Source organism: Gymnoscopelus microlampas (assembly GCF_963454915.1).
Source record: "Gymnoscopelus microlampas genome assembly, chromosome: 14".
NCBI lineage: Eukaryota > Metazoa > Chordata > Actinopteri > Myctophiformes > Myctophidae > Gymnoscopelus > Gymnoscopelus microlampas.
The window spans coordinates 6,456,786-6,470,942 of NC_139951.1; the positions used below are offsets into that span (position 1 = coordinate 6,456,786).

Consider the following 14,157-nt stretch of genomic DNA (forward strand, 5'->3'; position numbering starts at 1 on the left):
GTTTAATCCAAACATGATTGCACCACTTACTTTTTTTTTTGTAATAAATGTGTGCTATAGAACACCCTTTACATCTGTGTGTGTGTTTTACAAATATTGAACCAATGAAATGTATTAAAAAGCGCTTCTGACTAAACCTCCTAGCTCCATTGGATCCTCAAACTGTCGGAAAAAACACCTAACCCTGAGTTAGTGTTTTTCTCCATCATTGATTAGAATGACGAAGTCAGACGAAAAATAAACCAATTTCCAATGTAATGGTCAAAAACCTCTCCACTTGAGCTGTGTTTGTGTAAAGTGATGATACTATAAGGACACATTCAATTATCTGACAATGTATAAAGTCACCATACCAACTTTGATGAGGCAGTATTGTGCTGTTCTAAAAACATGTTTGTTTTTGTCATTTCCTGAAAAGTTAATATTTTTATAGCTGGTTTCTGCCGACAGCAGAGATATAATAGTTTTGTTTTCAATTTGGCTTTTGTATCTTACACAATGTCTTAGTTATTTGTATTTTATTTAGGCTATATCATATAGGCTATATCAAATGTTCAGGATTTAGAAGGAGTTTTTAGAATCGGTCTCAGGTCTAAATGGGTTAAGAAATCATTGACAGCTTCTGAGAAACTTTCTTTATGATTGTATGGATTACATCTCATCTTTCTCTCTCATATAAAGTATGTTAATCATCTCTGAGTCTCCAACACACGGCAGATAACAGGGTTGTACCTATGGCACACGTCAATGTGTGGAGCAAGGTTTAAGGTTCAGGGTTTTTATTGTCATATGAACTTAAAATGCAGCTGACTCAACAGTGCAGGCAGTGAAATGCTTGTTCTTAGATTCTCCTCAAGAATGTGACAACCATTAAAATAACATAAAAAAATGTCATAATAAAGAAAAACAAATGTTTGAAGGATAGAAGAATCCGGAATTCGGAAGTTCACTGATTAAATCATTTTGGTGTTAATATCGGGCCGATTCACTAAGCTGTTTACACCCATATTTTGAGTGTAAACAGCGTTACACACACACACACACACACACACACACACACACACACACACACACACACACACACACACACACACACACACACACACACACACACACACACACACACACACACACACACACCAGTTACAGCCTCCCATGTCACGTGATTTCTGGGAAAGGAAAACCAAACTAAACTCAGTCTGTTCATCAGTCGGCTGTAAAATCGCACACCAAGCAGTTCAACTGGATCAGGATCAGTTTTTCTGTTCTATCTGTCTGGATCTACTGAAGGATCCAGTGACTGTTCCCTGTGGACACAACTATAGCAGTAGGTGTATGGAGGGATACTGGAGTCAGGTTGATCAAAGAGGGACATTCAGCTGTCCACAGTGCAGCCACACGTTCAACCCAAGACCTGTTCTGAAGAAAAGCACCATGTTGGCTGACACGATGGATATACTGAAGAAGACAGGACTCCAAGATGTTCCTCTTGATCACTGCTATGCTGGACCTGGAGATGTGGCCTGTGATTTCTGTACTGGGAGAAAACTGGAAGCTGTGAAGACTTGTCTTCAGTGTCTGGTCTCTTACTGTGACACTCACCTCCAGCCTCACTATCAATCTCCTGCCTTTAAGAAACACAAGCCGGTCAAAGCCTCCAGCGAGCTTCAGGAGAACATCTGCTCTCGTCACGACGAGGTGAGAAAGCTTTTCTGTCGTACTGATCAGCAGTGTATCTGTTCTCTGTGCTCCGTGGAAGAACACAAAGGTCACAATATTGTCTCAGCTGCAGCAGTCCATCAATCACTGTGCTGATAGAACAGTGGGGTACAGTGACACCATCTTTAAGGAAATGATCTCTTCCATTGAGAGAAGACGATCTGAGTTGAGGGAGCTGATCAGAGACCAGCAGAAACGTTATGTGAGTCGTGCTGAAGCACAGAGGAAGCGTGTGGAGCAGGAGGTCACTGAACTGAGGAGGAGACATGCTGAGCTGGAGCAGATCTCACACACAGAGGATCACTTCCATTTTCTACACAGTTACACCTCCCTCTCAAGGATCAGTGAATCTATGCCAGTCAGCAGCAATGTCCGTACTCTGAGATACTTTGAAGACGTGACCGTGGCTGTGTCAAAGATGAGGGACAAACTAGAGGAGACAATGAATAGAGTGGATGTTTCACTGTCAGCACCAGCAGAACCCAAGACCAGAGCTGAGTTCTTACAATATTCATGTCCAATCACACTGGATCCAAACACAGCATATCACCTACTGTCTCTGTCTAATGGGAACAGAATAGTAACATGCATGGAAAAACAACAATCATATCCTCATCACCCAGAGAGATTCACTGTATGCTGTCAGGTTCTGAGTAGAGAGGGTCTGACTGGACTCTGTTACTGGGAGGTAGAGTGTAGTGGAGTCTATGATATAGCAGTCTCATATGAATATATCAGCAGGACAGGAGGTTATAATGAAATTGGATTTGGATCCAATGATAAATCTTGGTCTTTACAGTGTCAGACAGGATGTTATACTTTCAGACACAGAGGCATTAGTACTAAAATCCCAGGTCCTGTGTCCTCCAGAGTAGGAGTGTATCTGGATCACAGTGCAGGTACTCTGTCCTTCTACAGAGTCTCTGACACCATGACTCTCCTCCATAGAGTCCACAACACATTCACCCAGACCCTCTATGCTGGATTTAGGTTTTGGGGTGGTGGACATACTGCTGAGTTGTGTGTCCTCAAATAGATCAGCCTTTGAGTTTGTCTCTCATGACTTGACAATAATTTATAATTCAATGATCAGCATTTTCAGCGTCTAAAACTCTAACTGTTTTGTTATAGGGTAAATTAAATTGTATTTGTTAATTTTGTTGTTTGTTATTAATCTATTGTATAATGTGTTAATCATCTCTCATATTCATGACAATTTATTTTTTTAGGTACCAGTTTCCTTCATGCGGTTGATATGAAGTCATTTTATTTTGTGGGTTTGATATTCCAAAAATGACATGTAATTATATTGATTCATGTTTAAACACATATAATAATAATAATAATAATAATAATAATAAACTTTATTTGTATAGCACCTTTCATGACATGAAATGCAGCGCAAAGTGCTTTACAGAGCAAGAATACAGTTACAGTTACAACCAATTTAACAATAAAGCAAACAAAAAATAAAATAAAATAAAAGCAAAAGCATAAAACATTAAAATAGGCAATACAGTGAGGACTTAAAAATCAACCAAAGAGTCAGCTAAAAGCAAGAGTGAAGAAATAGGTCTTGAGCTGTGCTTTAAAGCTATCGACAGAGGCTGCCTGTTTTAGGTGTAATGGGAGTTTATTCCACACTGTTGGTCCGTAAAAGCAGAATGCTGCTTCACCGTATTTTTTATATGTCATTTTAGGCACCTCGAGTAGGTCAGCACTTGAAGACCTGAGGGTCCGGTTTGGATCATGTCTCTCTAGGCAGTCATATAGGTAGGAAGGTGCCAGACCATTTAGAGCTTTATAAACTATTAAAAGAATTTTAAAATCAATCCTAAAAACAACCGGGAGCCAGTGTAGTGAAGCTAGAACTGGAGTGATATGTTCTCTCATTCTAGTTTTAGTTAAAATTCTGGCTGCCGCATTTTGAACAAGTTGTAATCTGTCAGTTGTTTTCTTAGGCAGGCCAGAGTAGAGTGCATTGCAGTAATCAAGCCGAGAGAAAACAAAAGCGTGGATCAGCGTTTTTGCGTCGTCTAACGACAGATAGTCTCTAATTCGCGCAATATTTCTAAGATGAAAGAAAGCAATCTTGGTGACATGATTAATGTGTGCATTAAAATTCAATTCAGAGTCGATAATAACCCCCAGGTTCTTTACTGTGGTGTTACTTTCTACAGCCAGGTTACCAAGTCTACTTATTATTAATTCTCTCTGCTCACTGGAGCCAATTATGAGAATTTCTGTTTTATCCTCATTTAGCTTAAGAAAGTTCTCACTCATCCAGCATTTTATACTGGACAGACAGGTCAACAATGGGTCTAGAGCGCAGGGGTCGTCTGGAGCTACCGAAAGATACAGCTGGGTATCATCAGCATAGAAATGGAAGTTCACTCCGTGATCGGCGATGAGTTCTCCCAGTGGTAGTATATACAGGGAGAACAATAAGGGACCCAGAATTGAGCCCTGTGGAATACCAGAACAGATGTCATGTTTGTCTGAGTCAAAATTAGCTAGGCTGACAAAATAGCTTCTGCCTGTTAGGTAAGAGTAAAACCAAGACAAGGCTGTGCCTGACAAACCAATCCAGTACTCCATGCGTTGTAGTAGAATTTTGTGATCAATCGTGTCAAAAGCAGCGGTTAAGTCAAGGAGTAGGAGAACAGATATATTTTTGTTGTCAGCGGACACCCTAAGATCATTAATTACTTTTACAAGTGCTGTTTCTGTGCTATGACCTTTCCTGAAGCCAGATTGGAATTTGTTATGAACCTTATTGTTCTGTAGGAACACATCCAGTTGATGAAAGATAGTTTTTTCTAAGACCTTTCCCAGAAATGGCAGATTAGAGATTGGTCTATAATTACCCAGCACCAATGGATCAAGGTTGTGTTTCTTGAGTAACGGCCTGACTACAGCCGTTTTCAGTGAGTCTGGAAAGACGCCTGAAAGTAGAGAGCTGTTTACAATTCTTAGGATATCTCCAATCACGCTGTCTAAAACCTCTTTGAGAAACGGGGTGGGTATTGCATCCAGTGAACAAGATGATGATGTCATCTGTGATATAGTTTTACGGAGTTCCTCTTCATTAATTGTGCATAAAGATATTAGACTTCCTCTGGAGTGATCTACGTTTTTGCACCATGCACCATTTGCAGCATTTGCAGTGCTAGCAGCAGCATTCATAATACCAGCTCGAATGCTAAAAATTGTGTTTGCAAAAAAAGACGCAAACTCATCACACTTAGCTTTAGAAGCAGGGAGCGACTCCTTGTAAGCCTGGGGGGGGTTTAAGAGATGTTCAATGGTAGAGAATAAGACTCTGGCATTTTGCTTGTTGTCATTGATAATGCCTGAAAAATATGCTTGCCTTGCCAAGCGCAGTGCTTTGTTATAGGCCACTGTTGACTTCTTAAAAATCTCTAGGTGGACAGTGAGTTTGTTTTTTCTCCAAATTCGCTCAGCTCTACGACATTCTTTCTTGAGTGAGCGCATATGCTCGTTGATCCAGGGTGTTACTCTAGAATTAAGTTTCTTTTTAGTTTTCATAGGAGCCACTATGTCGAGAGCTGACTCTAATTTGAGATTAAAATGTTGAACCATATCATTCACTGAGGGGGCATCAAGTAGGGGGGGCACCTGCACACACGCCAGATGACGAGGAAACTCGTTTGCTGCAGATGAGCTAAAAAAACGTTTTTTTATAGTATATTCTGTATTGTTTTTCCTTAGATCAAAGACAGTTATATTAAAACACAATAAATAGTGGTCTGTTAGTTCGGGCTTATCAATAATACTGTCAACAGTGATATTCAAACCTTTAGTGATCACCAAGTCCAGGGTGTGGCCATGTTTATGTGTTGGCCCAACAACATGTTGAATAAAGTCAAAATTGTGCAGTAACTGTAGGAAACCCATAGCCACAACATCTGAAACAATGTCAACATACAAATTAGCATCTCCAGTAATCAGAGTTCTGTCATAATTAGTGGAACAGATAGATAAAAGTTCTGATATTTCTGTTAGAAATAAGGCTTTGCTGCACTTTGGAGGTCGATACATACTAATCATAAGCACAGACGATTGACTCTCCAATATGGTGGCCTGGTATTCAAATGATTTAAAACTGCCAAGGTTTGTCAGAGGTTTGAATTTTAAAGTGTCAGAAAAGATATTCGCCAGACCACCTCCTTTTTTTCCCTCACGTCCTGAGTGAATGAAACTGTACTTTGGTGGGCATGCTGCAGATAAGAGCACCGCTCCATCAGAACCAAGCCAGGTTTCTGTTAGAAAGATAATATCTAGTTTCTCTTTACAGATGATATCATTTACAGAGGAAGACTTGTGATTAAGTGACCTGATGTTAAGTAGGGCCAAGTTTAGCTTAAGGCATTCAACTACTTGGTTGTTTCCTCTACATGGAATGCCTGTTAAATTTGCTGTATTTGCAGAGCGTTTAAAGTCACTCCTTGTCCTGGGAACTCTATTTGAGATAACAGTGGAAATATTGTAAACCTTGTTTTCTACAAGGCTAACTAAAATAGCCTTGGGCCCAGACATGATTTTGGCTATGCATAATGGACCCTGCCTATCTCAGCAATCAAATGTATTCTCTAGACGTAGGGAAGCCGACAGGACGTTCTTGTTCTTGCAATGGCTCCGTCGAGGGGCGATGGGTGGGGGGCAGGGCACGGTTGGTGCTTGGCGTTTGATTTGGGGGGTGAGTCTAGTCCCCGCTCTAATCAAGTCGTTCATGCTACTGGTGAAATCCAGAAGAGGTATTGGGGACAGGGAAAAAGATGATGATGAGGAGGAGGAAGGTGATGACGTTGGATAATCTTCCTCATTGAGAGACTCCTCTTTGTCTCCTTCCTCTTCCAGCATGACCGTGGCTGCAGAGTCGACGTCAGGGGCCGTGGCAATCTCCTCCTGTGGATTTAGGCTGTTATCAGCGGTTGTTTTCAGCACGCTGTCCTTTGTTTTTGTTTCCGAGTCTTCACTATCAGAGAGTTCATTTGTTATGGATGTTCCTCCACCATCAGCAGCGGTGGGGGGTGGTGTGACAGCGTATTCGTCCACACACAGCCATTCACCTTGGCATTCTTCAACGGCAGCAGCATTATCTGTTGTTATGGAAGCTTGTGCTCTGGCAGAGGTTGACGAAGACAGGGGAACATTGTAGAAAATGTTTGACATAAACAATTTTGTTCCCAGCTTGTTCAATTTAAGGCCATCCGAAGAAAAAAGATGTCTTCTATCCCAAAAAAAATTGAAATTGTCAATAAAATGTACAGATTTGTTGGTGCACATAATTGAAAGCCATTTGCTCAGTGCAGACAGTCTACTGAAACGTTCATCGCCGCCTCTTGTAGGTGGTAGTGGGCCGCTGATGCACACCTTTACATCAAGTGAGCTGATTTTGCTGAATAAGGCTGTGAAATGCTGTTTTAGGATTTCGGACTGTTTGTTCTCTGTATCACATGTGCCAACGTGCAAGATATGAATAAACATAAAAGAAATAATGTACAGGCTTTTGAAATGAAATGATTCTATTCAATTGAATGGACTCCATGGATAGATATTAACCAACATGATAATAAATGTGTGTATACGACTGTATGTGTATTGTGTTTAATTATTTCATGACTGTACTTTAACCTGCTGTCTTATTATCTTTATTGTCTTCGCCAGGCCGAAAGGCATGCCGAGAGAGTGTGTTTTGCCCGCTGTCCGTCCGTCCGTGTGTCCTTCCGTCCTTCTGTCTACGACTAGCTAATCTCCCCCACCGTTGGCCCGGTCGCTGTGAAACTGCGCAAACACACTCCCTGGATGCCACAGCAGAACCTCTGCCCCACATTTTTCAGATCAGCCTGTCATAGCGCCACCATGAGGCCGACTTTTGAAAAACACCTTTTTTGATATTACTCCGTTTTCCGATTTTCCATATTCCCTTTTCACATTGGCCTGTTATAGTGCCACCAGCAGGTCTAATTCAGCAAAACACATTGTTGGAACAAAATGCCTCAAATCATGAATGCAGTGTCCGATTGCCGTGAAAGGCCTAAGAAGAAATGGCACCCTTTTCACATTTGGCCTATTATAGCGCCACCAGGAGGCCACAATAACCTACCTGACCTGGCGGAGACTTGTGCTCCGAGGAGCACTTTTTCTATTTTTTTTCACCGCACCAAACGGCGTGGAGAAAGTGAAAGAAGACTGAACTATCGACGAAAAGCGCCGAAATGCAGAAGCAGCGGCTGCTGAAGGAGTGCTAAAACAGTGAAACGCGCCGGTGAAGCGTATATTTTTTCAACGCTGCTTTTCTCCCCAATTTAGTCTTTATGCCAAATGATTCCTCCCCCCACACACATTTCTGTGTTGTCACTGCTGTTGTACTGACTCACCAGTCAGGAGCCCCCACTGGGAGGACGTAGAGCCTTCGTCCTACTCCTCCCAGGCAACACTCCCTTGTGAGCTCGTAGATCGGCTATAATTGTGTGCACGACACAGCACTCAATTGGGTATAAGCTTTACTGGAGATGCAGCGTACAGCATAGATTTCTACAGAGGGCAATTCTTTCAACATAAATTTGTGTTTTTTTCACCATAATAAATGCTGCATCCATGGTCTGGAGAGGACACATTTTTACCGACGGGTAAAAGGGCGAGGGCACGAGCCCCCTTTCATGTCTGTGTGCACATGGCTGTCGTGCAGTGACAATTATATTACCCTCCCCGCCCGGCTTCCCTTTCCAAAACACGGGCCAATTGTGTTTGTGTAGACACTCGACAAAGCCGGATACACCGGGTGCAATACGTTAGTCCGACAGCGCATTCCTCCGACAGTGCATGCCTCCGACGTTTCCAATACTAACCCTATACCAAACCCGCACCCTACGGTGGATTTGAAAGCAAGTCTCCATTCAGAATAAAAATGTTCTTGTATCGACACCCTGAGCCTGCTTAGCTGGGCTGGTGGTCTTAATTACACGTAAAGGTGCAGATTAGCAGAGTGTGCTTTGTGATTACAGCCTCTTATCAACTCCTACAGGACCTCTACTGCACCCATGCATGAATCCCACACAAGGTTAGATGAGTTTTTTCACTCAATACTTTCTTTTTTTCCCTCCTTTTTCTCTCAATACAATTTACATACTTTCCATACAATTTAGCCCAGCTCACTGCAAGCTCTAGCATGCAGTGCAGAATCACAGTGCAAGGCTCCTAAATCCCTCTTTGAAACATGAAGTCAGCAACTAATGCTGTTATTGCAGTTCCAGTATGTGGTGCTGCTGGCCTCTCTGGATCATTAAAGCCAGTGAACGTGACTTCCAGTCGCTACAAGGCTCTCATGCCTGCTAAGCCTCTTTCTCTCGCTCAAATCTTTGACTCCCGGGGGTTGTAAGAGCTGTTACCACTGTTCACCAGACATGCAGGAACATTGGATCATGTTGGCCACCCTCTCAGGCATCCCAGTTGGTTGGACAACAACTGCCTTTCTAGAACAATCACTTTGGCTGACATTCTGTGCAAACCATGAAAAAATGCCATGTGTCATGTGGAGAAATACCATAATTAACTTAGGAAAGCTGATTACATGTTATAACCCTTTTTCAAATGTACTGGCAGCACTGAGAGAGGCTGCCTGCTTTAGCTTCTGTTTTTGTGGTAACTTTTTTTGTGATTTATAACTTTTTACTATGCTTAGTTCTTTGTCTAAGTCACAGTATAATACTTCACTCAATGTAAATCATTTTCTATTGTCGGTTTTAAAGGAAGCTCTGTCTCGCCTTGAACTCCGGGTAGTCAAATGCAATGAATTTCTAGCACAAAACATATTTTGTTACATTTAATTACTAAGCTGGTTGTAAAACAATATGAAGAGCAGCAGTTCATGTTTTAACATTTCAGACTGATGAGGGAAGATTGCTAGGGACCATTATTCACTTGTTGGGTACATTATTTAATTAATATACCAATTCTATGTCATATCATAATGAAATACATATTTTTGAGCTGAGAAACGTGGAAACCAGATTTATTTGTAAAACTATTTGGTCAATCTAACAAGCAACACATATTGTGTTTGTTCTGATTGTCTAATGACATGGGAAATAATTACAAACCAAAAAAAATAGAGCACAGACTGCTATGCGACCCTCACAACTACGATGTTGCACCGTTGATCTAATTTGAGCCTTGTCTAGACTCTAGAGCTCAGCTTTGTCCCCTTTGATTGCCTGTCTTACTGCCATCCTGGATGTCAAATAACTTCCTGATGCTGAACAATGAAAAAAAGAGATTGTGTCTGCAGGAGAGACCAGACATGGTGGGCTGTGTCAATGGAGGATTGGAATGAAAAACATGAACCTCTTAAACCCTATAGTCCTGGAATGGATTTGAGTTACAACAGTACTCTGACTTCTGACTTTTTTCCGTCTACGCCAAATCTCTTTGGCAGACATAGATAATCTAAATAGCTAATGATACAGACAGTATCAAGGCTGAGAGGGAGACAGTGTAGGAGAGACATGCAGTAGAAAACCTGAAAGGCGAGAAATACAGTAGGACAGCTGAGAGACAGTGTAGGAGAGACCAATAGTAGACAGTAGAATAGTGCAATGCCCTTTCCCCTTGTAATTTACCTATTATAAATATAATGGTCCTCTAATGTTCTACTCTTTCTACTGTATAGTGAAATTAGCTGAGGGTCTTTGGAATATTTAATTTAATTTGTTACCATGCCCATTTGGATAATAACTACAATTCTACAGAACTTCTCTTTACCAAGCAAAAACAAAGTGCTGTGGCATTAAAAAAAAACATTAACAATTCAACAGCTATTTGAGAGGAATGACTTGTACTTATGGCTTTATTAAAGCCCACTCAACAGAGAAAAACATTTCCATAATACTATCACTGCGAGACCAATGTACATACAAATAAAACTGCAGGCTTGCAGGTTGGACAGATTAAGTTATCTGTGCACAGCCAGTCAGAACCAGTTTCCACTTGTATCTCTTTTGCCCTCATACATTTTGGAGTGTCATAAGTATTACTTTCACTTCTGCCCTGACAGGCTCATAGGTGTGAAACATTTGCGTGACGGTTCCGTCCTGAAGTTCGGATGTGAATGTTCCTGACAGTAGAGAGTAGGTACATGTACTGTACATCGCCAGTGGGTGCCAAGTGAATACAAAGTGAAGTGCATGAAAGTAGAGCCTGCAAACCTGAACGCAAGTTTCATCTTTTATTAAAGTGTCAAACTAAGTTTCAATTCATAGTGGATCTTCATCAGGTCAACCTGAGGAAGATTCACATGAGAACTGGAGCATTGTTTGAAATAAAAAAAATAAAAAAAACTTCCTGATTGACAACAGTCTTGTGAGAGGCAGCAGATCTGACCTGTATCACATTTCCTCTCAATCATCTTTAACTCTTTCACTGCCAAGGACAACTTTTACGACTTGCTTCTTTTCCAAATGCTCAGCCTGCCAAGGACGACTTTTAGTGTTTTTTTCCACCAGATGGCGCTTTTCTCTAACACATGAGTGACCATTTCATCCCCAGATGCACACAGATCCAGGAGATAGGACACATGATCCCAAGATTTACTGCTCCATTGACTTCCTGTTTAACGTCTTTGGGAAATCGTCTGTATCTCGCCTCTTATGTTTTGCTATGTATTTTGGACGAGTCTATAACAAGCGGACCGGGGGGGTCGCGATGAGATTATCTTTTTTTTTCACGGAAGCACAGTGAAACCCCCCCTGATTACCAACTATCAGGGGATTGATCATACTGGAGATAAATATTCTGTGACTACTTCAACAAAAGTAAACTTCTACAAAAGGTAAGACAATCGATCCAAGTCCAAGGGGTCCCCTGATAAACTATTGATAGTTAGGAACCAAATGGACCATTGCGGGTCTGTAACTCCGACAAATGGAACCAAATGGACCAAATGCTGCAATGCAAGGCGAGTACAGTCAGTGAAGACATATTTCAGCTGCTTGTCAGCTACTGTACACTATGTTCCCCCCAAGCCCTGATATTCTGAAATGAACTATGATGAAACTGTCTCCAACTCTTTTTGTGGAAGTCACTGAAATACCGCCACATTGGTCTGGGCCGCTTCCATAGCATACATTAAATTCAAGACACACTTGTCCCTGTTAAGCCTTAAGTTATGATGCAACATGAGGCAATAGTCTACCCAAGCAATATAGTTTTATGCAGATCCCAAACCAAATGTAAGTAGGTCAGGTGCTGGACAAAACAATGAGTGTATGGAGCTATATAACATATACTGTATATCTGCACACTGTAATTCAAGCACGCGTGTTTGTTATTTATATCTTACTCAGGCTATAGTGCTGTAAGGGTCAATGTGAAACCATCGGACCCTCAGGCAGGTGAGGGTCAGCTGAAGAGAGTACTGAGATGGAGGTCAACATATTGTAGTTATAGAATTCATTTAACTTAAATTAATTGTATAAAGTTCTGCAGGCTGTAAACTATTAACACATTCGGTGTCAGAGGTTTATTAAAACAGGGTACATCTAGTGCCAGCGTTCTTACCATTTATGCTGGGCTGTTTAGAGCTGTAGAATCGACGACAAGCACCCGGATGTAAACAATGGATGCGTGTACGATGGTGGATGGTCCAGGCTAACGGATGGAACAACAACATCTCTCACTCGAGCCGCCATTGTGGAGTGATCGCGCGCCGAAAATGGCTCGTTTCACCACGTTAAAAAAAAAGGGAGATCCGGAGGTTTTTCTTAAGGAGATATAATGGGAGTGGACGGAAGGGAGTTTTTTTGGGACGGTGATCCATCTGTCCCTTCCATTTAAGAGGCACCGTGGGTGATTCCAAAGTTGCGCCAGCCCGCCCCTTGTGGGAAAAAAAAAGGAAAGAAAAGCCTCACGGAGATCTCTGGTTATGGCACTCAACGTGTCTTTACAAAACCGGGAATTCCCGGTTTTGTCTCTCAATGTGTTAATACCAGATTAATTTATATTATGCGTGTTCATTTTTTTTACAGCTTATGCATTAAGATCATTATATAGGCTACTGATTATGTATTAATGCCTCTCTCCATGGTGCAGAATAAGCACATTGCCAGAGGCCAGATCAACATACTATAGCCCAGGGGTGGGCAACTATTTCAGCCATGAGATCTACTTATCCCTTTGAGTTGGCACTGCATGGGAACCAGCTGCAGGCAACATCCATTATATTCACAGTTTTCCTGTACAGTGCTTTCTTGCTACCACGTGTGTCCCCCAGGAGCCACATTAGGGTCCCCCAGGGGCCACATTAGGGTCCCCCAGGGGCCACAGACGCACTGTTGTACCAATCCGAATCAAACCACGTGTGTCCCCTAGGGGCCATGTCAGGGCCCCCGTGGTCCACAGGCACACCGTTGCTCCAATCCGCACCAAACTTGGCACGAATACTGTTCAGGGGTTGAGACATGTCATTTAGCATACTATACAGGGAGCTGAATCGAATGAGACCAAGAGTGGGCCACCTTGGGCGACCCCCAGAACATGTCCTACATAATTGTACCTTTGAAATGTTCTGCCTCTGCTCAGAGAGTATGTTGTTTGATGTGCCATTCTCTACATAACTACACCGGGAAAGCAAAGTGTCATTAAAATGTGTCATATGGTGGCACAGTCGGTGGCACTGTCGACTCACTGCTAGGCGGTCCTGGGTTCGATTCCCGCCAGGGACACTGTGGGCGCTGGGGGCGTGTTCTCTCCCCCGTGTCATCAGTGTCCATACCCAAGGTGGGGTTGGTGAAAGGGCCTTTCTGTGTGGAGTGTGCATGTTCTCCCTGTGTCCCCTAGTGTAGGTACCCTCACAAAAAAACATGCAGTAATCCTGGTCTCTATACTGCCTCCCCCTGATCAAGCCCAATGGAGGGGAAAGGAACTGGTTGGAATAACGTGTTCATTCCACACGCTACGGCCTACCGGGAAAACTCCCCCCTGTCAGGAAGAGGTGGCTAGCTAGCTCCTCATGCATTGAAGGAAGCATGACCTCAGTTCGGGGCTCTCCCCAGGCTGGCAGAGGGAGAGTACCGAGAGTAGTAAAAAAAAAAAAAAGGTTTTATACAGGAAAACTCACTACATTTTACTAAACCTTTGAGTAAAATTTGCAGAATGCCGAGCATATCGATTGGCTCGGCGGTTCTGGACTAGATCTCCATATACGCCTATGTATGGCCACATCGGTTAGAACCGCCTACAATAGTTCCTATTGTAAACACATTAAAGCATTTTTTTTGTTTGGGGCTAAACTATCGATTATCTAACCAATCACTCTACTGATTCCGTTTTGGATTGATGGAATTATCGAGAAGCATTTGATCAACCACGTATGCGTTGTTTTATACTTCGTCACACAATGGTGTTGTGTAAAAATAG

At 42.2% G+C, this 14,157-nt stretch overlaps 1 pseudogene across 1 annotated transcript; it reads left to right on the top strand.

Annotated features, from left to right (window-relative positions):
- The first annotated feature begins 1,155 nt into the window (after window positions 1-1,155).
- LOC311059997 (E3 ubiquitin/ISG15 ligase TRIM25-like) lies at window positions 1,156-2,755 on the top strand (annotated as a pseudogene). The gene has a single exon. The product of its transcript is annotated as an E3 ubiquitin/ISG15 ligase TRIM25-like (transcript).
- Window positions 2,756-14,157: the final 11,402 nt, after the last annotated feature.